The 25569-nt window shown below is 39.8% G+C and overlaps 1 protein-coding gene across 1 annotated transcript in view; it reads right to left on the bottom strand.

Annotated features, from left to right (window-relative positions):
- The window catches only part of LOC124255131 (polypeptide N-acetylgalactosaminyltransferase 5-like), a 392350-nt gene that overhangs the window by 233433 nt on the left and 133348 nt on the right, over positions 1 to 25569 (bottom strand). The window contains exon 3 of the mRNA XM_046688967.1: positions 302 to 368. The gene's annotated coding sequence lies outside the window, so the exon portion shown is untranslated. The remainder of the gene's footprint in view (positions 1 to 301; positions 369 to 25569) is intronic.

The following is a 25569-nucleotide window of genomic DNA, read 5'->3' as shown; positions in this document are numbered from 1 at the left end:
CCCTTCTGGAGACAAACTCTGGGAATTGTCTTCAATCACCCCACTTCTTGCCGACCTTAATGACTGTGTAGCCAGGACAGTCAAACCTCCGCAAGACGAGGAGTCTGGCACGGATTCTGATGACTCGGATAATATACGTTTAACCTCGACCAGACCGAGACTCTCAGATGATGTATCATTTTGAGGAATTTCTCTTTGATTGACAAGTGGCTAAGGAACGGATAGCCTGTGTCAATAGCTCCATTACTTTTTGATACTGGGTAGGATTTGATGGATGACATGTTGATCAACACTGACTTACCTGATTGTAGGGGTGAATGGTGGAGCACGCTGAATTACTTCTCGATAATCCTTGCAGTGTCAGTAACCTGGTGAAAAGGATGAACAGATTGTAAAGCTTTAATACATAAATTGAAATCGAGTTCTAATATTCAAGATTAGTGGCTGAATACGTGAGGTTATTAGTTTTAGTCTGCTTTGAGCAATATTCAAAGAGTATCGCGACAGGGGACACCAGAAATGGGCTTCACACATTGTACCCATGTGGGGAATCGAACAAAGGTCTTCGGCGTGACAAGCGAACACTTTCAGCACTAGGTGACACCACCGCCCCGTGGCTGAGTGGGTAAGATTGCTGACTAAGTGAATGCGATTAGATGTATCACTCTGAAATTGTGGGTTCGAATCCCATATGAACAACCTCAGAAAGTAACACAATCTGTAAAGGACTTGAACAGCATCCCGGCATCCATGTGTCCATTGCACTTACCAGTCAGCAACTACTGGCTTCCCTTGTTGGCGTATCTCTGTTGTTGTTTTGAATGTATTTAAACAGCTATTTGTTTCCTAGCTTTTTTCATTCACCTCATGAAGTAGTGGTGGTCCGATTAATTGAAATAATCGAAGATTGGTAGCAGTGACTAAACGACCAAGCAATCGATCATGTTTTGTCATAATGGAACACAAACAATTCTGGAACACTTGATTGCATTAACAATATTTTTCACAAGGTTGGTTTTGTCTGTTACATTTTATGACCACTACAAGCTCGTTCCAAGTCATGATTGAATTTATCTTCAAGACACTAAGAAATTAATGTTCCTAACTTACTAGTCATCCTTTAAAGATGTGAAATTTGCCAATGTCGTTTGTGCAATTTGCAAAAACACCAAAGAACTACAGGGTTTTTTATTTATTTTTTTTGTCCATTAACAAAAATAATCAGGAAAATTTCATAAATGACGTTAACCAATTATTTTCGATGATTGATCGGCTGTAATGAACCAATCATCAATTATGAGATTTTGACCAATTCCCAACACTATCATGAAGGAGTAATAATGTACTCTGAAATACGTTACTCTAAATAAAGAAGTTGACATCCACAAAATTCTTGCCTTTACAGAATCTGTACTTTACTGTGAAAGTATATTGATAATACAGTGAGTGCTCGATATAACGCTATCATCCGGATCCAAGATCCCAACCCTGCATCTTAGAAATGAGCGCTATACACATAGATATCCATGTATAAAATAGATTACAATTGATCACTTCCTCAAGGCATTGTGCATTCAAGATCATCTCATTAATATAGCGTTGTGTATGCACAATGTGTGAGTGAGTTTAGTTTTACGCCACACCCAGCAATACTCCAGCAAATATGGCGGCGGCGGTCTGTAAATAATCGAGTCTGGACCAGACAATTCAGTGATCAACATCATGAGCATCGATCTGCACAATTGGGAAGCGATGACATGTGTCAACCAAGTCAGCGAGCCTGACCACCTGATCCCATTAGTCGCCTCTTACGACAAGCATGGGCTACTGAAGGTTCATTCTAACCCGGACCTTCACGGGTAGTGTCTGCAGAAGTGTGTGATGTCAGTTTGTACTGGTTTGGACATCATTAGTCCAGCGCTAGCTCACTAAGATACCCTGTTACAGTTTAACTTGGATTCTCTTGGTGGTTGGTGGTTTAACGCCAGACTCTGCAATATTACACCCATATGGCGACAGTCTGTAAATAATCGAGTCTGGACCAGACAATCCAGTGATCAACATCATGAGCATCAATCTACACTATTGGGATACGATGACGTGTGTCAACCAAGTCAGCAAGCCTGACCACCCGATCCCATTAGTCATCTCTTACAAGCATGGGCTGCTGAAGATCAATTCTAACCAGGATCGTCTACTCAGAATTGAATCCCCGACCAGTCTTCAAAAGTCCACTTGTATGGCAAGATCACCCATCTGTCCTTGTTTTCTTCCCATAATCCTGAGTGCAAGGCAGAGCAACAACAAATAACTTCTCTCAACTTCTTTTCGTAACAGACTATCAACAAGTACAGTCTTCAGACCTGAAACTCTCTTTTAACATGTTTCGAATGACCTTGACTGAACCAATTACCTTCAGATCCAGCAACAATTTATTTAAGTTGATTTAAGCCTTAATTGACATCCATTTATGGATGACAGCCATGATTAAATTCAGATAGTAATACAATACTGTGAACATGTTCTTGAGACACCTTTCCTATGATCATCTCAATAGGTTTAGCAAAAATAGGTCTTATCGTCTCTGAGAATGTGTTTGAAAAAGTTAATGCTCAACAAAATACCAAAGGTAAGTTTAAAATGAGCATATATGGACAAAAAATGAGAAAAAAAAAAAATGGTGACTCGTTTTCAGACAAAAAAGTCTTGGAAGCAAAATGTTAAAAAAATCTGATGAAAAAGCTGATCCCTGACAGTAGGTATACGACAGTCAACCTGCACCTCATTAGTTTCCAAGTATCAGCTATTTTTGTCAGTTTACTCAAGGAAAAAATTATATGATGACATTCCTGTTTTGTAGTAAAAATCTATTTAATTTCAGGTTAGCTTACATCTGCCCATGTTATTTTATTTTACATCGGCAGCCGAGCCTGAGCAATCTAATCAAAACAGATCTTATATCTATATATCTCTTTGCATGACAATCTGAGGACACCATTGGCTACCAGTGAACAGAAGAGTTACCTTCCCTTGTCATTTAAATATTTGTAAATCACATCAGCACCCTAGCCTGAGCAATCTCATCGAAACAGATCTTTTATCCAAATATATCTCTCTACATGACAATATGAAGACACCATTGGTTAATAGTAAACAGAAGAGTTACCTTTCCTTGTCATTTAAATATTTGTAAATCACTGCCCCTGTCACATGCATCACTGTCATGTGAGAAGATCTATTGCTGTCTGAAATCTGTTCAATCTACTATCAGTAAATATAACATAACTGTTGTACCACCGTAAACCAACTGTCCTTCAGTATCCTGATTACCTCCCTTGATATATCGCTCTTGACAACCATTCACCATATTAAGCATCACAGGTAGAAAACATCAACAACAGGTATTTTTTATCAAAGCCATTTTATAAAAATGCACCAAAAGTGTGGCTAGTATTTGTTGTCGATTCCGCTGCACAAGCAGTAGAGAATTTTATTTACATCAAACATCAATGGGGTGGTGGCCTATTGGTTTAAGTGTTCGCTCTTCACGCCGAAACCCGAGGTTTGATATCCCACACGGGTACAATGTGTAAAGCCCATTTCTGGTGTTCCCCGCTGTGATATTGCTGGAATATTGCTAAAAGTAGTGCAAAACCATCCTCACTCACAATAAATGTGATTATGATTACATTTGTGACGAGCAGACGCTTTAACCATAAGGCTACCCCACTGCCCACATTTACTGTGACAAACAATATTAAAACATACGTCATATTAAAACATAACGTCACAGAAAATTGTCACATCTGTATGACTGAACAACATCTTCTCACTAAACATGATGGGAATTTACATGTGAAAACACTTTAAACAAGTAAAAAATCAACAGTAGATGCATATCAACAGGTGGTTTATGCAATCAACGGTAAAACCCCCCTAGCAGGTCGTACTGTTCAAATGTAAAACCTCCCACCACGTCTTACTATTCAAGTGCAAACCCTCAGCAGACCTCACTTGAAAGAAGTACTTCACACACGATATCGACCAAAATTGCAGTCAATCTATATCAAGAAAATGTACTGTTTGCTTTTATCGAATTGACTTTCGACTTCAATTTGCTAAGAACACCAATCATCTGTCTCCATGTGAAAGATGCTGAAAAGGAGTGAGGCATTCCCGCCTTTGCACACAGAAGTAGCCATAGGCTGAAGGTGATGTTGAGGGTGCAACTAATTACATACAGTTGACAGCGAAGAAAGCTTCTGTTGAACATCTTACTTAGTTTAGTGTGACTACAGCACAAATTCAGATGCTGAAATATCGGAAGAATTATTCTTGATAGAGAACTCCTTTTAATAATGAGTGAGTGAGTTTAGTTTTACGCCACAGTCACCAATATTACAGCTATATAGAGGCAATCTTTAAATAATCGAGTCTGGACCAGACAATCCAGTGATCAACAGCATAAGCATCGATCTACGCAATTGGGATACAATGACATGTGTCAACCAAGTCAGCAAGCTTGACCCCCAATCCCATTTATCGCCTCTTGCGACAAATCTTTTGATAAAGAGCGGTGAGATCAAGCCAAAGGATCACATCGCACTAGTCCTTAAACAGCTACACTGGCTACCTGTTGAGCAAAGGATAAAATTCAAGACACTGGCTCTCACATATGGAGCAGTGAATGATCAAGACTCCCCTGTGTACCTTAGAGACTTGACTGACTGACTGAGTTTTACGCCGCTTTTAGCAATATTCCAGCAACATCAAGGCGGGGGACACCAGAAATGGGCTTCACACATTGTGCCCATGTGGGGATTCGAACCTGGGTCTTCGGCGTGACGAGCCAACGCTTTAACCATTATGCTACCCCACCGCTCCTTTAGAGACTTGATCAGTCTCTACACACCTGCATGGAACTTACGGTCAGAGTACAAAATCCAACTTGTCATCCCAAATACCAGGACAAAACAAGCCAGTCACACCTTTTCTGTCTCTCCCCAACCCTCTGGAATTCCTTCCCCATAAAGATAAGATGTGCAGAAACAACTGACTCCTTCCTGAGACTGCTGAAAACCTATCTCTTCTCAGAAGCCAATTCCTCCTCAACTTTGTGATGTGCCGTTGAACAGCTTCCCGTTGCACACCAGACTCCATAGAGATCCATTATTATTAATTATTATCATGATTAATAAAAATGCCTGGGCCAGACAAGCTGGTGACTGCAGTAAGGCATGAGCAATGATCCTGACCTTGGGACAACAAACATTAAGTCAAGTAACCAAGCATAAGACCACCTGATCCTCTTTACCGAACTCTAACGACAACCTGGAACCATTGCTATCCTGGGATCCCCATGGGGCATTTCCTCAGCACTTAATCTCACAAGTAATTATATCAAGTAGGAAAACCGAAATGTATCTACTCGCCCCAAGAGTAATTAATATTGGAGCAGATTATTTTGAGCAAATGACCAAGCCTTTAATATTTTCTGCGCCTTCCCAATTGACACCAAAACATGGCTGCTCTCTGGTCAAATCTACTTTCATAGTTACCCAAAGGAGAAATCAACTTTATCAGTAGCAGGAACATGTTAGACTGTCCTTCCTGGTCTTGTCCATTCCACAAAGCGATTGTGGCAGTTAGGTGATCGTAACTCCCATCCTATAATGTAAACTTGCAACATCTGTAAAGCAGTGATCGCTCCCTGCCAGAACAGGCCCTGAGAACTTAACTCGTTCCCATTGAAAAACAAGGAAAAATGCCCCTTTACCCTTCTCTCCAAACCTCTCAGACAAATCAAACATGTCCAGAACCTAAAAGTTCAGGCAAGAAACAACAAAACCTTCTGAAAAACGGATTAATTAAATATCTTATTCACTCCGATCTTCTTGCCCCACCTCTGAACAATCAAATTAGACGTCTTTTGGAACCTTCTCGCAGAACATCTGCAGATCAATGTCCAAGGACAGGATAAAAAAATTATTAAAAAACACTTTTGAACAAATCACATAAAGCAAACAGTGTTGACATGTCGTTCTCCGCTGAGACAGAAGACATATTGCTTTCCCTCCAATATCTCATCTCAACTGACCCGCTGACACTGGTAATGTGATTACCCTAAAGGGCCACATTTGAATAATGATCCGCCCTTTTCATCCAATATGACACTATATCAATAAAGCCTTGCTAATGCTTTTACTAGGTCTGTTGCCACCATCGTGGGGGATTTATCCTTGGAAACCCGTACAGAATAAACCACCGATTCCCCCAGGGATGCTCTCAGCACTTTGAAGTGACATCGTCAAGACGGACAGATCTTGCAATATAAAACTTAAACCTTGGTATTCTCCAGTGCACTGGAAATTTATTATGTGTTTTTAATTTTATTTATCGTTGGTGTTTATTTTGCTGGTTAAGTAGGACTTCTTGTACCTTCTGCTGGTATGGTTCCACACAGGAAATCATGAATGGCAAACTCGCACAAGTGTCCAGTCGACTGTATTTTAGTGTTCCTATAAAACCAGAACAGTTGCACAAAACTAGTCCGGAGCACTGTAGCTCACCTGACTTTGTTTGTTTGTTGTTTAATGCCACACCTAGCAATATTCTAGCACTATGGTACAGTCTGTAAATAAGCGAGTCTGGACCAGACAATCCAGTGATCAATAGCATAAGCATCGATCTATGCAATTGGGATACAATGACATGTGTCAACCAAGTCATCGAGTCTGTTCACCCGATCCCATTCGTCGCCTTTTACGACAAGCATGGGTTGCTGAAGACCCATCCTAAGCTGAATCTTCACAGGCTCATGTTTGTTTCTGTTTATTATCTGTTTATTATCTGTTTGTTGTTTCTTGCGGCACTGAGAGTGTACCCATGTGGGGAATCGAACCCAGATCTTCAGCGTTATGAGCAAACGAGATGACAGTCGTACCATGTTTGTTTGTTTGTTGTTTAACGCAACACGGAGCAATATTCCAGCTATATAACGCAGTCTGTAAATAATTGAGTCTAGACAAGACATTTAGAGATCAACAGCATGAGCATCGACCTACACAGTTGGGGTACGATGCCAAACCTGTCACGACAAACATAGGTTACGGAAAACCAATTCTAACCCGGATCTTCATGGGTTAAATAAGGGTTAAACGAGTCAACACGTGTGGGACTCATTATAAATACCAGTTTTACTGCCCACTGATATACCATACCATAGTTTAACATGGATACCCTGGGTACCAACTTTGAGCCAATCTGTTCTGGTTCTAGGCAGGGCAACAGCAAGTACCACATTTTAACATTGTTTGGTATGAGTGAATGAGTGAGTGAGTTGAGTTTTATGCCACTGTTAGCAATATTCAGTCAATATCACGATGGGGACATCAGAATGGGCTTCACACATAGTACCATAGTAGAACTGAACCCAAGACTCAGCATGATAAGTGAACACTTGAGCCACAAGGCTACCCCACCACTCATTGTTTGGTATGACAGAACCAGGGATGGAATCACCGACCTTCCATTCTCTCCATGCAGGGAGGCGGTTCTTTAAATGTCTTTAAGTGATGGTGAGTGAGTGAGTGAGTGAGTGAGTGAGTGAGTGAGTGAGTGAGTGAGTGAGTGAGTGAGTGAGTGAGTGAGTGAGTGAGTGAGTGAGTGAGTGAGTGAGTGAGTGAGTGAGTGAGTGAGTGAGTGAGTGAGTGAGTGATTTACCTTTAAAGCCAGTTTTAGGCATATTCCAGCAATATCTTAGCAGGGGACACCAGAAATGTCTTCACACATTGTACCCTTGTGGGACATTGAACCCCTGTTTTCAGAGTGACAAGCCGACGCTTTAACCACTATGAACCCCACCACTCCTCAATATTCCGTGACTCCCAATGATGGGAGACAGGGAGTTGGTAAATGCACCTGCATGCTCCAATACTTCAAAGACAATGAAAGATACTTTCACAAATATATACAGACAGGTTGTACAGCTTTCTACTCTTAAAACAATGGCTGTATTTAAGACGTAGTGACTATTGCAAATTAAGCTCTGCATTCACTTGACAGAGACATATGTTGTTATGTTGTATTAGTTTCAGAGCTGGTTTCAACAACAAAACCATTTGTCTTGTGACGCATTACATTGCAGACAGATAGAAAATGGAAAGCCCCACTCATGGTATTATCTTGTCTTGGAATGCTGAGCAACTAGCCTTATTTCTCTAAAAACTAAAACATGAGTGATTTGAGTATACACAGTCTTGATACAAATAGTTTAAGTATAATGCATACCCTGCAACAAGCCAGAAAACACAGGGGGTCTGTGACCTTTTGAAAACCGACAAACTTGAAGAATGTGCAGTGATCACCTACTTGCAGAAGAAGGTTTTAACAACAAGTGAGTGAGTTTGGTTTTCTGCCGCTTTTAGCAACATTCCAACAATATCACAGCAGGGGACACCAGAAATGGGCCTCACACATTGAACCCATGTGAGGAATCAAACTGAGATTTTCGGTGTGATGAGTGAACGCTTTAACCATTAGACTACCCCAACGTCCCTCTTAACGACAAAAGCTATCCATAGATATATGAGTATAACACAAAGTTCAGATTTGAGAGTTGTACCGTGTTTGTTTGTTGCTTGTTGTTTAACGCCGCACTCAGCAATATTCCAGCTATATGGCGTCAGTCTGTAATAATCAAGTCTGGACCAGACAATCCAGTGATCAACACCATGAGGACGGATCTACACAATTGGGATACAATGACATGTGTCAACCAAGTCAGCGAGCCTGACCATCCGATCCCGTTAGTCGCCTCTTACGACAAGCATGGGTTACTGAAGATCAATTCTAACCCGGATCTTTACGGTGTTGTATTGTGAGTCTGGTATTGAGGACAGAACATTAATTACAGAAATTTTGGCAATGGAAAAAGTATTATTGTGTTGTGTTCTGTTTGCTGATAAAAAATCTGTCCGACATGACATTCTTCGTGAGAAACTAACTCTGTTTGAAGCTGACCAAGAAAGGTTTTTGCACCAATTTATGACTTTGGATGAAACTTTGTTTTACCATTTTGAAACAAAAATCACCACTTGATCACTCAACTTTCAAGGCAATAGTTTGAATCATGTACATCAGTCATTTTCACTACAAACAGACTCCATATTAGCAATTTTTTTTACATCATATGATTCATCTTCTGTTATCAATAAAATAAAATGCTTAAGAACTGACACAAGGTTGAAGAATCACATTCAATGTGTGCCTACTTGTTTTTGTAGGAATTCTTGGTGGGAAAAATAATAAAAAGTTTTCTTCCTTTATCACATTGTTTTCAATTTGATACTTTATTAATAAGGTCCTGCCTCTCTCATCAGTTTTGAGAAAATATGCTTCTTTCTTAAGCTGCTCAACTTGAGCTGGTCAATGAATGCTTGCACACAATAATGTCAGTAAATACCAAATCTGCAGCTTACACAGGCTGTGTGAAGCGAACACAAATATACACAACCTAAGAACAATTTCCTCCAAACAGATTAAACTTGTTCTTGGAAATGGCTCAAGACATTTGAAAGTGAATGACTGAATCTATTCAATAACGTCATCCACACTAAAAAAGATGTATTAATAAATCAAGCTGCAGTGTACTTTGTGAAAGTGAAATTGTATTAATTTTATAAAACATCAAACTGAAATGATTTCACAAATATTGAACAGACACTAATAAACAATATTTTCAAAATGGCCGACATACAGCAGACGTCAAATCAGATAGCAAACGCAGGAAATATATTTATTATATTATTCCATTGTTTTCAACATTTTCAGATTGAGTGCTATTCCATAAAAGAAATAATCAACTGATAAACAATAAAATCCAAATTTCAATGAGAAATAAATCTCACATGCTGCAGAAACAAACACGAACAAATGTTTCTGGGTCTTTCATAGACATGATAGGAATCATCAATTTTTACAAACATGTTTGGAATGTAATAACAAATGATTGGAAACATTTTGATGCATTTATGAAACGTGCTTTTATGTCTGATAACAGATCAATATAAAATTGCATGTGAGAGCACGAGTGGAGCAAATTACATTCCATAAAAACAATCTTTCTCTGAATCTAGCGCTTGAGTGCAATGCAACAGGCTTCTATTAACAATTCAGATCTGAATATGTTCCAAATGAGACTGCAACTTTTACATTAAAACCATTTCACTGTGAAAGCAGAGCTTTAATTACACTGATCATCTAAATGGGCGAATGCATCTTTCTAATTCAGTATGAATGGCTCCAAAAAAAGATGATTAAGATTATTTAATCAAATTCAAATGCTTCAAGATTGGTCCTGTTCCTAGGGAAGTGACAAGTTGTTTTTATATTCTAGGGCACACAATTTGTATGGTTAATCACCAAATCGAACCTCTTTTAAATGTATTAAAAATGCGGTACAGATGGCGCTTTTAGGATTCCGCTGTTGTGTATTCAGAGGGTATTTTTCCTCCTGCATCCGAAGATGTTTATTTTGAAAATCAGAATTGATCAAATGTCAGAAGAAAAAAGGACGTCATTGTCAGTATTTTCTATCACTGGACGCACTACCAGAACAAATACACCCTTTAACTTCTGTTTGTTGTTTGACGCTGCTCTCAGCAATATTCCATTCATATGGCGGCAGTCTGTAAATAATCAAGTCTGGTCAAAACAGTCCAAACAGTGATCAACATCATGAGCATCAATTTATGCAATTGGGATACAATGACATGTGTCAACCAAGTCAGCGAGTCTGACCACCCGATCCCGTTAGTCACCTCTTACGACAAGCATGGGTTACTGAAGATCAATTCTAATCCGGATCTTTACAGGCCGTTCATCTATAAGGAGTTATGCAAGCTGACTTGCCTGATGCATATCATTGTATCCCAATTGTGTACATCGATGCAATCATTAGACTGCCTGCTCCAGATATTTTACAGACCACTGACATACAGATGAGTGAGTGAGTGAGAATTTAGTTTTACGCAGCACTCAGCAATATTCCAGCTATATGGCGGCGATCTTCATAGAAGATCAATATTCTAACCTGGATCTTCACGTGTCATCATACAGATGAAAGATGGTTGAGTGTGCTGTTAAACAAGCAAACATCATCATCATCATCATCATCATCATCATCATCATCATCATCATCATCATCATGCACACTAAGCATTTAGTGAGTCTGGTTTTATGCTGCTTTAAACAGTCATAATGTGTGAGTGAGTATTGTTTTACAATGCTTTTAGCAATATTCCAGCATTATCACGGTGGGGGACATAAAAAATGGGCTTCACACATTGTACCTATGTGGGGAATTGAACCCAGGTCTTCAGCATGATGAGAGGACACATTAGGCTATCCCTCAGCCCCTATTTTAGTCATATCACAGTTTGGTGTCGAATGAAGGCCAAACAGAGAGAGGTCTCCGATGTTTACACTTTGGGTGAAAACCCCTCAGAATAGGCATGACAAACCACAAACTATTAGAATCAGGGCTAACCTGGATTTGAGTGAGTGAGTATGGTTTTATGCCGCTTTTAGCAATAATCCAGCAGGACTCCAGATAAGGGCCGCATCGGCGTATGTACGGATAAAAAATATGCACGATACGGTAGGAAATAATTTAGAAAACATAGCAGATACGCACCACAGCAATGGTGTACGGTCTTAGAATCATTTACAGACTTATTTATCTGAAAAAAGTATTGTTTTATTGTTTATTGACCTGTTTACACAAGAGTAGCAATGTTGTGGTGCATATATGAAACGAAACATAAGATTACTGATATTTCATTAAATTCCATTCAGTACTCTAAATGTACTCTTAAGGTTTTCCAGTACTCCTGTATTGAAAAAATAAGGAGTACATACTCCTGATGTTGAAAAAGTATCTGGAGCCCTGATCCAGCAATTCCAGCAAACCCGGACCTTCAGCATGATGAGTGAACGTTTTAACCACTGGCCTACCCCACTGCCCCACCTGGATTTGAACCAGGATCAAATGTTTACAGCACACCAAAGGGATGCAACTCTAGATCTACCTCTCAAATTGTGGTTCTTCACAAGACCTGGCCACCCTTGCCCCATGAAAACATAACATTTTATCTTTCACAGACCTAATTTTGTCCCTAATGGTAACCCATACTTTACAACATCTCCAGGTCAATAACAAAAATCTTATCTGACCAGAACAAATATATCAGAAAATATTTCACAGACCCTTCCATTTCCAAGCTCCTGACTATGTTGAGTAGCAACGATGACTGATTAGACCCAATATCGGTAGATTTCTCCAACATCATAGGAACGACCAAGTCCTGCTCGTGCAAGAGCTGACTTTGATTGGCACACATCAGAGCGTCATTAATCATGTTTTATGTCTCGCGAGATGTTTGAAACAAAGAACTTGAATTGTGAACTCTATGTGCAGATAAAAACACTCGGCCTTAATTGGAAATAGATATTTCTTTTACAAAGAAGCTTTAAATAAAGTAGAACTAATTTTAGGCTGCTGTGGTGACTGACAAAAACTGTTCGGAACATGAAGATGTCATCATTATTTAACGGTACAGCTAGGACGTAACATGATGGGAGTTCTCACGTGGAGGCAGCATAGAGACTACACGAGGGATCTTACACCAGCATCCATCAGTCAAGACACTCATTTAAATTTCTGTTCACAATATTTCAGAAGAGACAAACTGACAGAGTCGCTTCTAAATATATATAACATGTCACATGAGATTTCCACTGTTTTAATCAGAAACAGGTACATATATGTAATAAAAATATTTTTTACAATATGGCCGCCATGGTGGCCATGTTTAAGTCAATTGTAGCTTTTTTAAGGGAAACAGTTTGTAGGACCATCAATTCCATTGAAGTTCAGTTTTAGTTAGGAACATCAATTATATAAGTTTATGTTGATCATTTTAAATTCATTGTTGTATGATGTATAGGAGATACAAAAACATGATATAACGTCTTGCATTGTTTTCTGTTCACAAGTTTATAAATTGAAAACAAAATTTGTTTCAACACTACATTCATCAAGTCAGTAAATGTTTTTATTTGTGTTGAATGTTTCCTGACCAGGGATAAATATATTAACTTGTTGTGTTAGCATTTACAAACCACTTACAAAGTTAGATCTTTCACAAAGGTCATCGAAACATTTAATCTTGACAATGATTGAAGAGGAAGCGTAAAGATTAATGGAAAATATTCCTCTCAAATTACACCTTTCGAAATTTGGGAAGATTAGCCTGGGAAATTAACGGGTGTTGTTTGCCAGACAACTTATCAATAATGGATATACTGCTCGGTAGACAACTTATCATTAATATCAGAAAGATAAATAACATGTGTGATCTGATCTGACTGTACGATTTATTTCACACAATTGATTAGGTTTCAGGGATGCGAATCACAATATCTATTGATTACTGACAGACAGGGAGTTGGGGACGTGGACCAGAATGCATCAGTATCACCTGCGGTTAGTTAGGTTGCCAGCACGATAGAGATTACCCTTCATCAATCTTAATCAAAACTAAGACATTCTGAAAAATATGATAACTTTAAAAACGGTCAAATTATACTGTTTGATATAAAACCAATTAAATGGAAAAAACCGGGACCAAGTGCATTGTGGCCATTACACAGTAACGTCAGTCTCTAAACCGATCTCAGTATGATTGTACATTAAGTGTTTCTGTTTTCCGGAAATTATCAGTTTCGGACAGGAAAACACTACAAGGACAGAGAAGTCAGACGCTGTAAATCTCCAGGACGGTAAAATTATTGTTAAAATGAATATGGTTACGACTTCTGTAAGTGCTCTATTGACATTATGCCAGGTGGAATAACGATATAATAAGCACAAATTTTCAATGTCTGTTTAGGAAAAGGTGAGTCAGTGTTGTTTTTTATGTTGTTTTGAACACTATTGTTGTTTAATCCAGCTTGAGGTGGAAGGAATGCTTGATATGGGTCTTTCCTGAATCCCAAATCACAGGTATGGCGCAGGCATGTCGAGAAACACAACAATAGTTCACCATGCTGCGAACCAATGATCATCGGCGTCTAGCTTGCATTAGGACATAAATCTTTTAAAGCGAATTGCTGGACTCAAGACAAATCTGGCATCTGTTTCGAAAAGAAGTATTCATGTATTTGTTCACAATTCAATCACCCAAATAAATCAGGAATCAAGGCCACAGAACTTCCTTTCTCTCTGACTATATCTAGTATCCAAGAGTAAGTCGTTTGAGCAGCTGTGAGAGAACAGGTTTATTCCGGTTCTATCAGGGCGTGTCATCTTATGTTGCTTTTACAATATTCAGGAAATATCATTTCAGTCTAGACCAGAAATGGACCAGACAATCCAGGGATCAACAGCATGAACATCGATCTACGCAATTGGGATACGATGACATGTGTCAACCCAGAAAGCGAGCCTGACCACCCGATCCCGTTACGACAAGCATGGGTTACTGAAGATCAATTCTAACCGGGATCTTCACAGGTTCATGATATAGACAAGATATGACCCAGTAGTGAAGAACCAATCATTGTGAAAGCAAGCAGGAGCTGAGATTAATTTGATATTTATAGCTTGACATGTTAAATATTCTTAAAAACACATTGTGAAAAGATAAGAAAAGCTTCTTTTGCAGCATTGTATGTCTTGAAGTATTCACTGAAATACAATACAACCTCTAACAAATGTCCAGGACCTCTCAAGAATACTATTTCAGATACAATTGTACCATTGTATAGTGTACAATTGTATATCATATTGATTTTCGATTGGTAAATCCTAAAATAGAGTACCGATTCCTGAAGCACAAAGATTTCTGTGTCGCAGTCCTGCAAGTCTTGAAAACTCAATCTTCTTGATGATTAACTGTCACGACAATAAGTTCAATATCAATCACGTTAATAGATCTAGATCAACAAGTTGCAGCTTATCGCGACCTGACATTGACAATCAGGAAACAATCGTCTGGGAAGTCATTTGCTATGTCCGATTCAAAGGATATGAAATATGGAGTGTTTCTACATGAAGACAACATTCATCCTGGATACTGGAGCAAGACACCGACTTGTTGATGCAAGTTCTCAAATTACAAGCTGACAAGCCCTTCATGAGCATTGTGCGAATGTTGTTATCACTAACACTGTCAGGCGAAACTGTAAACAACTGTAAACAGTGTCGACAAACTGAACACTGACCTTATTATTAAAAGCAGGAATTACACAATAACTACATGAAAGATGTACAGAATTACAGGTATGGAAATAAAATAAATACCAGACGAGATTTACCTGGTCTTCCAGTACACGTGTACAGTTTCTTATCTTGACCTGTGACCCTCCCCTACAAGTATGTTAACCCTTTATAATTCAATGGAGGCTTAACCCTTTGAGTGACACGATGCAAGATAACCAAGGTTTGTCGGTCTGTTAGAGACCCCTGAGCACATATATCAGGCCACCATATTTTTTCTGTTTCCCACACTGCCTGCCCTGGTTCATCCAACTTGAAAAAATAAAAAGTTTCTTATCCTAATTTTTCCCATCTGCCATGGAAATTTAATATGTGATGTGATAAAGAAATACTCCGACCCTTGCACACTTATGAAAATTACAGTTTACATCTAAAATAATTGAAAAATTGCATCTGAAGAAAAAAAACTTGATCCACTTGATAAAGTAATATAAGCTTATTACCAAGTGATGAAAAATGTATAAAGTCTGACAATAAGTGAAGAACACTCTTTTTTTCATATTATTCTATTTACTTTTTTTTTATTATTCAATTTCGCATCATGCAAATTTACCTGCCCAAATTAGTTCATCTTCAAATATCCATTCATCAACAAACAATAATAACAATAATATTCCCCAAATGAGGAATGAATGTGTATTTGGGAGTGAGTGAGTGAGTGAGTGAGTGAGTGAGTGAGTGAGTGAGTGAGTGAGTGAGTGAGTGAGTGAGCTTCATAATGAGAAATAACAGCTAGGCGGGGGACACCAGAAATGGGCTTCACACATTGTACCCATGTGGGGAATCGAACCCGGGTCTTTGCCGTGATGAGCAAATACCTTAACCACTTGGCTACCCCGCCGCCCATCTTAGACATTTTACACATGAATGTAAAGCCTGAATTCACACCATCATCATAGGATTCTGGAGCACCAAGGGGGCATAACTCTGCACAGAAGATTATAGAGAAGTAGGCAACTTGACAACTATGGCCCCACATTAAAATAACATTATGAATATATAAATTAAAAATACAATGAATATTATTTTTTAAAATTTTAGCATACAAACAAAGCAAATTATTACAGATATTCCAGAGAAAAAAATGCTAAAGGGTACTGACAAAATGTACAGACTTTATAAGCTCTTCTTATAATACAACAGATCAATTAAAAGTGATTTGTATTCTGATGAGAGTCCAGCTAAATGTCGGAGACGAGATAATCAGTTCGGGTTTCATCAAGGGAGGGTTGATCACATGGATGGGAAATAAATTCGGATTTCTAGTCACTTTGATGTGACAATAATCACAAACTGCAACTTTAACCCTTTAAACTGCTTCAGGTTCATCATCCCAAGGGAGAAATCATCATAATACTCAGTAAAAGGTCACAGGAAAGCTTTGTTGTATATCAAATTGTATTCACATTATCTTGTATATCAGTCCTCTTGAATAATTTGTTGTCCAGACAATAGTTGCTACAACCAAATATAATTTATTTAATTTCCTAAGCAATCTTTTCCTTATGTCTTCATCGGGAAACATTAACTTTGAGAGTGTAGGACTTAAAATAATTCCAACACAAAATTTGTTTTTCTTTTTTAAAAAGGAAAGATTGTGAAGAATCACCACAATTCCAAATATATACAAACCAATTTGTTAAGAATATAAAATTTATATGTTTTATAGTTTGTGCTTTTTAATTATTCTGATAGGCCATGGTTTTGTGTAAAGAGAAGAATTTCCTACAGTTCCAGAGGGGTGGTGATGTAGCTTAAGCGTCCGCTCGTCACGCCGAGGACACGGGTTCGATTCCATACATGGGTTTAATGTGTGAAACCCATTTCTGGTGTCCCTCACTATGATATTGTTGGTATATTGCTAAAAGAGGCGTAAAACCAAACTCACTCGCTAACTTCAGTTCCAAGACACATTATGTTTTTGCTTAAAGACGTCATTCAAGATTTAAGTCTTCCAATTAGTAGGGTTCCATTGTTATTTATAAATACTGCAAACAATATATTTTACCACTATTGTCTGCAAAAAGCATTTTTTTCAGACATTCAAAAGAGTATCCACCTAGTTCTCCTACAGTTGTTTTGGTCACAAATATTAATGCAGGAAAACAATCAAATTCTATCTAAGAAAGTGTCTTATAAATATTTTAAATATTTTGTCTTATCTGTTATCCTGACTCCCAACTTGTGCAGACATACCTCAGATAACACAAGGCAGTTCCTGTTAACCCACACCTCAGATAACACAAGGCAGTCAGATAACACAAGGCAGTTCCTGTTAACCCATACCTCAGATAACACAAGGCAGTTCCTGTTAACCCACACCTCAGATAACACAAGGCAGTTCCTGTTAACCCACACCTCAGATAACACAAGGCAGTTCCTGTTAACCCACACCTCAGATAACACAAGGCAGTTCCTATTAACCCACACCAGTTCCTGCAACCCACACCTCAGATAACACAAGGCAGTTCCTGTTAACCCACACCTCAGATAACACAAAGCAGTTCCTGTTAACCCATACCTCAGATAACACAAGGCAGTTCCTGTTAACCCACCTCAGATAACACAAGGCAGTTCCTGTTAACCCACACCTCAGATAACACAAGGCAGTTCCTGTTAACCCACACCTCAGATAACACAAGGCAGTTCCTGTTAACCCACACCTCAGATAACACAAGGCAGTTCCTGTTAACCCATACCTCAGATAACACAAGGCAGTTCCTGTTAACCCACACCTCAGATAACACAAAGCAGTTCCTGTTAACTCACACCTCAGATAACACAAAGCAGTTCCTGTTAACTCACACCTCAGATAACACAAGGCAGTTCCTGTTAACCCACACCTCACATAACACAAGGCAGTTCCTGTTAACCTATACCTCAGATAACACAAAGCAGTTCCTGTTAACCCATACCTCAGATAACACAAGGCAGTTCCTATTAATGACATTTAGCATTATTTCGCTAAATGGGTTTACAGGCACCATTTAGGATTCAATTGCGCAGTTCTAACACTTCCCTGGCGTGTGTAATACATTTGTGTATGTAACGTTAAACAACAATTCTAATTATGTCATTTCTATTCACCTTCATTTGGCACTGCAGCTAACATGGTATGAAGTGTATTTCATTAAGCATCTGTCTCAACTTCGGGTAATAAGGTAATGTTTTTAATTCCATGTTTAGTGATGCTGTTGTAGCAGCACAGCGATAACCAAAGTTTCTGTTGGAACTCTACCTCCCGGTCTTCTAGCACTGGCAACCTCTATCTCTCATGGTAACCCCTGAGTACTCAACCCCACTTAACCTCAATTACAAGATTCAAATATTGACAAAGTTGCTCTAATTGCCCCTGCCAATCCATCACAGTTCTCCATACTTCTTACTGAATCCAATATTTTCGTGATTACAGAAAGTAACGATCAACCTCTTGATGGCTAAAAGTAGATTCTTGTAAATAGAAGACACGAGAAACACTGTGTGACAACTCATTAAAGTCTTAGCCTATATGGTGAAATTGTTGAAAGGAAAACAAAAATTCTGTTTTAAGTAACAGACCCCCCAGCAAGGAGTTGATTACAGACGCCGAGGACACACTGAGATCAATAACTTTCTACATTATTTAACACCCTCAAACAATGTGGAACATACACAAGTCGTGGTGACATGGAGCAAGACCTGATACTGACAGTCAAACTGTTTGACTATCAACATACATGGTGACATGGAGCAAGACCTGATACTGACAGTCAAACTGTTTGACTATCGACACACATGGTGACATGGAGCAAGACCTGATACTGACAGTCAAACTGTTTGACTATCAACATACATGGTGACGAGGAACAAGACCTGATACTGACAGTCAAACTGTTTGACTATCAACATACATGGTGACAAGGAGCAAGACCTTATACAGACAGTCAAACTGTTTGACTATCGACACACATGGTGGCATGGTGCAAGACCTGATACAGACAGTCAAACTGTTTGACTATTGACCCACAAGGTGACACAAGATGTGATACTGACAGTCAAACTGTTTGACTATCGACACACATGGTGACATGGAGCAAGACCTGATACAGACAGTCAAACTGTTTGACTATCAACATACATGGTGACGAGGAACAAGAAGATAAGCCTGATACTGACAGTCAAACTGTTTGACTATTGACACACAAGGTGACATGGAACAAGATGTGATACTGACAGCCAAACTGTTTGACTATCGACACACATGATGACGTTAAACAAGACCTGATACAATCAGTCAAACCGTTTGACGATCATATTTTGAACAGTCAATCAGACTGCTCGACTACCAACACACATGGGATCATAGTTTGAACAGTCTATGCTTCACAAAGAATATTTCAATGTAACCGAAACATTTAACAAGTATCATGTCCTGCACATCAAACCTGTACAGTCAAGCTGTCCAATCACACACACCTCCCCGGTTCACAGAGCAACATTTATTAAGAAACGTTAACCCTCCAACATGAAAATATACAACAGATTCACGATGAGTGGCCCAGTACGACATTACCACCCAAATGAGGTTCATTATAAGGAGAGATTGGAATGGAATAATTACTTTCAGGATGAAAATCAAATAAACTCACATCCTCTCCGAGGTATCAGTACAAATGCCTGATTCAGTATAATTTCAATGGCTTCATCAACCATTGGAGGGACCTGGATTAGGGCTAATACAATCCACGGCATCATGCTGAGATTTTCCGTAATGTTCGTTTGGCTGAAGAAGCCGGACTAATGACCTGGCGAAATATTGATTATCATTTACAAAATTCAAAACATTGTGTCTTTTGTTCAGCCATATGACAGTGACTCTTTATCTAATGAGGTAAAGCTGATTATTATTTTGCACTAATGAAGTCATTTGGTTACGATTCGCAGTAATTAAGTGGTTTATACTCTACTCAGGTTTTAATAGGGATACATAGTGGAAGAGCTTGTTGCGGCTTTGAATTATGTTACAGTTATATCGCTAAGTGTAAGCTAAATATGGAAGGGAAGCCAGAAATTAACATATATAGAAGCAACGCTTAGTGAAAATCACAAGCATGGGTTTTGTGTTTAATAATGATAACAACAATAATGTGTCCATATATCCCAACACGAGCTGAATTCAACGTTCTGGTGATTTCGACGATTGCATTGCAAGCGCTATATTGGGGGAGTATGCGTGTGCGATCGGAGTGCACAAACAGTTTCACTGGTAGGGCGGATGCCAAGTCGCTGTCGTGAGAAGTTTTATTGACAATGGAAATCGGGCAGTAAAGTTATATAAAAAGTAAACAAACATCAATATTATTTACCCGAGATCGTTAATACCACTTACGATGCAAAATCAGTTCCCTTTATAACAAAAAATAGCAAGCGAAAATACAGTTAGATCAGTCGTCTGCTGGTAACAGGCAATACATAAATAGGAAGCCACATGATCACAACACTCCCTCGCAGTGCGGAGCAAAAAGTATGGCTCATCGTCGAAAACCCATACAAAATACCCGGATGTTACGAGCGGCAACAGTTTCGCCGATACGATTTCATCAACGCTATTTTTTGTAGGGAACACTTGATATTTTTGTGTGAAAAGATGAATATTTCCTTTATCACTCAAGATTAGTAAAATACAAACTTTAAATGATATTACAGATAAAAAATACGTTTTTGTCTTACATTGTTGAAAACCCCTGACACCGGGATATATAGCACCAAACTACACACCAGGTATGCTCATAGCGTTAACTATCAGAGCACAGCACAGTATTACCCCAGGCCCCGATTTCTCGAAACAAACTTAAATCTGAGTTTTGACTTAAGTAAGAGTTTTTACTCAAATTTGAGAAAAAGCAGGAAAATGCATTTCCCAGAATGAACTGAAATCGATATTACACTCAAAACATAGTTGACAATTTGAGTTGGGTAGATAGGCTACTATTTTATTTTAAAAAATGCAGTTGAGTTACAAAATCAGCTGTTTCAAATTGTCAAACTCAGTTTGAAATTTGAATAAAAACTTAAGTTTTTTTGAGAAATTGGGGCCTGATAACCCAAGCTGCCTGTTAGGTGCTAGAAGGTTATATTGACATGACTTATCCCACCGGGTACCCATTTTCTGCCATGTGAAAAGAGGCAATTTTGAACAAACTCACTTGCCTAAGGTGAGACCACATGTATCACTGAGAACCATGTATTCTTCCGATGTGACAAATATCAGTGTTACAGAGACAACTACTACAAAATGTCTACAAAGGCCCACTAACTTTGACGTCAATTTTGCAATCCAAAACCCCCGAGTCATATACTGCACAGCACTATTTTTACATTATGTTTTCAAAGTAAGATCCTAATACAAATTATGACCACTGTTTCACGAAACTGCCAAATTATGTGACTGTATTATAGGCCATGAGGCTGATATTACGAAATAAACTTCTGTCTGTCTGTCTGTCATTGTGCAGGACTGAAGCCCAACAAACTCTCAGGAGTCAAGCTGCCAAACATGAGCTCTATGCACAAGACACACACCACCACAAGAAAGGAACAAAAGGGTAAACCAGGATTTGAACCCATGAGCACAGGCTCCTGGCATGCCAAGGGAGGCAACTCTTCACAGCAAATCACAGTAAGTGTATCTTGCCACTACTGGTGGCACCTGTATAAACACATGCGAAAAAAATGAAAAAAATATGGGAACATTTGGTACAAATTAAAAGAGTGAATTGCACAGAGCATGGTGGTCAATGATCCATCAAATTTCGAAAAGCCATCTACATGTCTTCCATTAAACTTTCTGAAAGCTTTACCAAGGCCTTGAATGTTGTAGTCCTGATCAAACAAATTTTGAGAGCTGAATGACGCTCTTTGAAATCTTTGCAGAAAGTGCAAGTGTGATTTCACATCCAAAGTTGTGAACAGTAGGCACCAAAGGCAGGACTTGTTCATCAATTTTGCTTGATATGTTGTCAAAGTTGACAATTCAAAAGTTGAAGTCATCCGCCTTGTCATACAGTCTTGTTGAGAGCTTATCTCCTTGATGATCCCCGATGGCCTCCCACATGTCCAACCCTGATGCCTAACTTTGATGTGTAATCCTTGCTGTCCAACCCTGATGCCTAACTTTGATGCCTGCTTTAATGTCCTCTGATTTCCTACCTGTCCAACCCTGATGTCCAAACCCTGATGTCCAACCATGATGACCCTGGTGCACCCTAATTTCCAACCATGATGAACTTTGATGTCCAGTCCTTGATGTCCAACCCTGATGCCAACCCTGATGCCCTACCCTGATTTCCAACCATGATGCCAACCCTTGATGCTCCCTTGATGCCACCCTGATGCCAACCCTGATGCCAACCCCTGATGCCCAACCCTTGATGCCAACCCTGATGCCCCTGACCCCTGATGCCAACCCCTGATGCCCCAACCCTGATGCCAACCCCTGATGCCAACCCTGATGCCAACCCTGATGCCAACCCCTGATGCCAACCCCTGATGCCAACCCCTGATGCCCTACCCTGATGATGCCCTACCCTGATGCCCCTGATGACCCCCACTGATGCCAACCCCTGATGCCAACCCCTACCCTGATGCCATGACCCCTGATGCCAACCCCAACCATGATGCCCTACCCTGATGTGTCCAATGCCCCCCTGATGCCAACCCCTGATGCCCCACCCCTGATGCCAACCCCTGATGCCAACCCTTGCCAACCCCTGATGCCAACCCTGATGCCAACCCTGATGCCATGCCACCCTGATGATGCCAACCCTGATGCCAACCCCCCTGATGCCAACCCCTGATGCCAACCCTGATGATGTCCTGATGCCAACCCTGATGCCAACCCTGATGCCCTACCCTGATGCCAACCCTGATGATGCCAACCCTGATGCCAACCCTGATGTCCAATGCCAACCCTGATGCCAACCCTGATGCCCCAACCCTGATGCCAACCCTGATGCCTGTGCCTGATGTCCTTCCCTGATGACCATACCCTGATGTCCAACCCTGATGCCCCAGTTACATGTCTAAAATTTGATGTCCAACCATTGATGTCCAACCCTAGATGCCCACCCTGATGTCCTACCCTGATGCCCCCCTAGATGCCCCATTGATGTCATACCCTGATGACCTACCCTGACCCTGACCTACCCTGATGCCCTACCCTGATGCCCTACCCTGATGTCCAACCCTGATGACCTACCCTGAACCATGATGTCCAACCCTGATGACCTACCCTGATGACCTACCCTGATGTCCAACCCTGATGACCTACCCTGATGTCCAACCCTGATGTCCTACCCTGATGTCCTACCCTGATGACCTACCCTGATGTCCAACCCTGATGACCTACCCTGATGACCTACCCTGATGTCCAACCCTGATGATCTACCCTGATGTACACTCTTTGTGTCCTCAGCAGAGGCAGGGAATATTATATGTGATATTGTTATATATGCCTATCACAAATAGAGTAGTACAGTCATCCCTCGCCATAACGCGGGTCTTGGGGTCCATGGGTGATCCCCCGCGTTATTAGACACCTGCGTTATAGTAACTATTACATAACGCGGAACAAAGGCCAGGTAAAATTGTATTTTCCATGGACATAACAAAACTGCTATTTCATGTATTGTGCCCAGTCAAAACTATATCGTATCGTTGGAGGTGAAAAAACAAACTTTGTAAATGAAAATGGTTGTATGTACAGTAAACTTGCAATCAAACATCACTGGACATGATGATTCAATTGTTCCTGTCATGCTACCTGTTATTCAACTAAGCCGGAAATAGCAATCAGCTGTGCACAGATGTTTTGGTCCAATGTACCGGTGATTCAGTTAAAAACGATCCGATAACATAACATCAACCAATTGCTACTCCATTATCAAAATAATATATATCTTAAACAGTTATTTTAACAGAGATATTATATATTGCTATTGTTTTAGTATAATGCATGTTTTCTATGAACATATATAACATAATAATTAACATAGGCTAAGTACTTTGGGTTACCTGGCTGGATACATTTTACGTAGGAGACAGTTTAACAAGTCACCGCTGACTTCCCGCCACTTTGATTGTAAAAACAAAATGTTGGCAATTAATTGTCAAATATGACTTCAATGAGTCAATAACACGGGTTTTAGGGTCCATGGATGACGAGGCTGTAATCTGTTCATGATTGCTGAAAACAATGTGAAATTGGTGCTATCGCAGTAGGCGCGAAAAACGGACCCTCACGAATGTGGTAAGCGGAAGTTGTATGGAATGAGGTAATGCCATTCCACTCGCGGTTTCTCCGTTGTTACTGTAAACAGTAACACTTATTATTACGATGTTTCGCTGTTCGTCTGATTATAATTGAGAAAACCCTGCATGTTTTAAGCATCTGAAAAACCATGGATATGTACGGTAAACACTGTTAACTGCAATCCACACTGAATTTCACTAGTTTCCGTGATTAACCAGAGCTCAACAGCGGATTTATTGATGTGCTATTTTCGATGATGTGAAGATGTGTGATCGCTGGGCAACTTTTATGGGAGCCACGGATTACCCCGCGGTTAACCGAATCCGCAGTATCACGAAGAGCGTTATTGCGAGGGATGACTGTATGGTGTTTGTTAAAGACACTATAAAATGCTAGTGAGTAAGTGAGTTTAGTTTTACACCGCATTTAACAATATTCCAGCAATATCACAGCAGGGGACACCAGAAATGGGCTTCACACATTGTACCCTTGTGGGGAATTGAACCCTGGTCTTCGGAGTGACGAGAAACGGTTTAGCCACTAGGCTACCCTACCACCCCTATAAAATGCTAGGATCACCCCTCTTTGGCATGTCAGCAAATAAGAGTGAGTGAGTGGGATGGGTTTAATTCACATTTTGCAACATCCCAGCAACATACCAGCACGGAAGTCCAGACTTTCACAAATTGTTCCCATGCATTCAGGGTGAACACTTCCACAAATATTTATCCTCCCTACAAAAACAAGTGAGTGAGTGAGTTTAGTTTCATGATGCTTTTAGCAATATTCCAGCAATATCACAGTAAGGGACACCAGAAATGGGCACCACATGTACCAATGTGTGGAATCAAACCTGGGCCTTTGGTGTGAAGGGCAAACACTTTAACCACTAGGCTACCCCACCAAGGACATGGTTGAAAAAAGAACCAAAAACTGTTTA

Source organism: Haliotis rubra, unplaced genomic scaffold (genome assembly GCF_003918875.1).
Source record: "Haliotis rubra isolate DU_JTF1 unplaced genomic scaffold, ASM391887v1 Scf594, whole genome shotgun sequence".
Lineage (NCBI taxonomy): Eukaryota > Metazoa > Mollusca > Gastropoda > Lepetellida > Haliotidae > Haliotis > Haliotis rubra.
The sequence above is the reverse complement of the archived record's forward strand: the minus strand, read 5'-3'. Positions and strand labels throughout refer to the sequence as shown.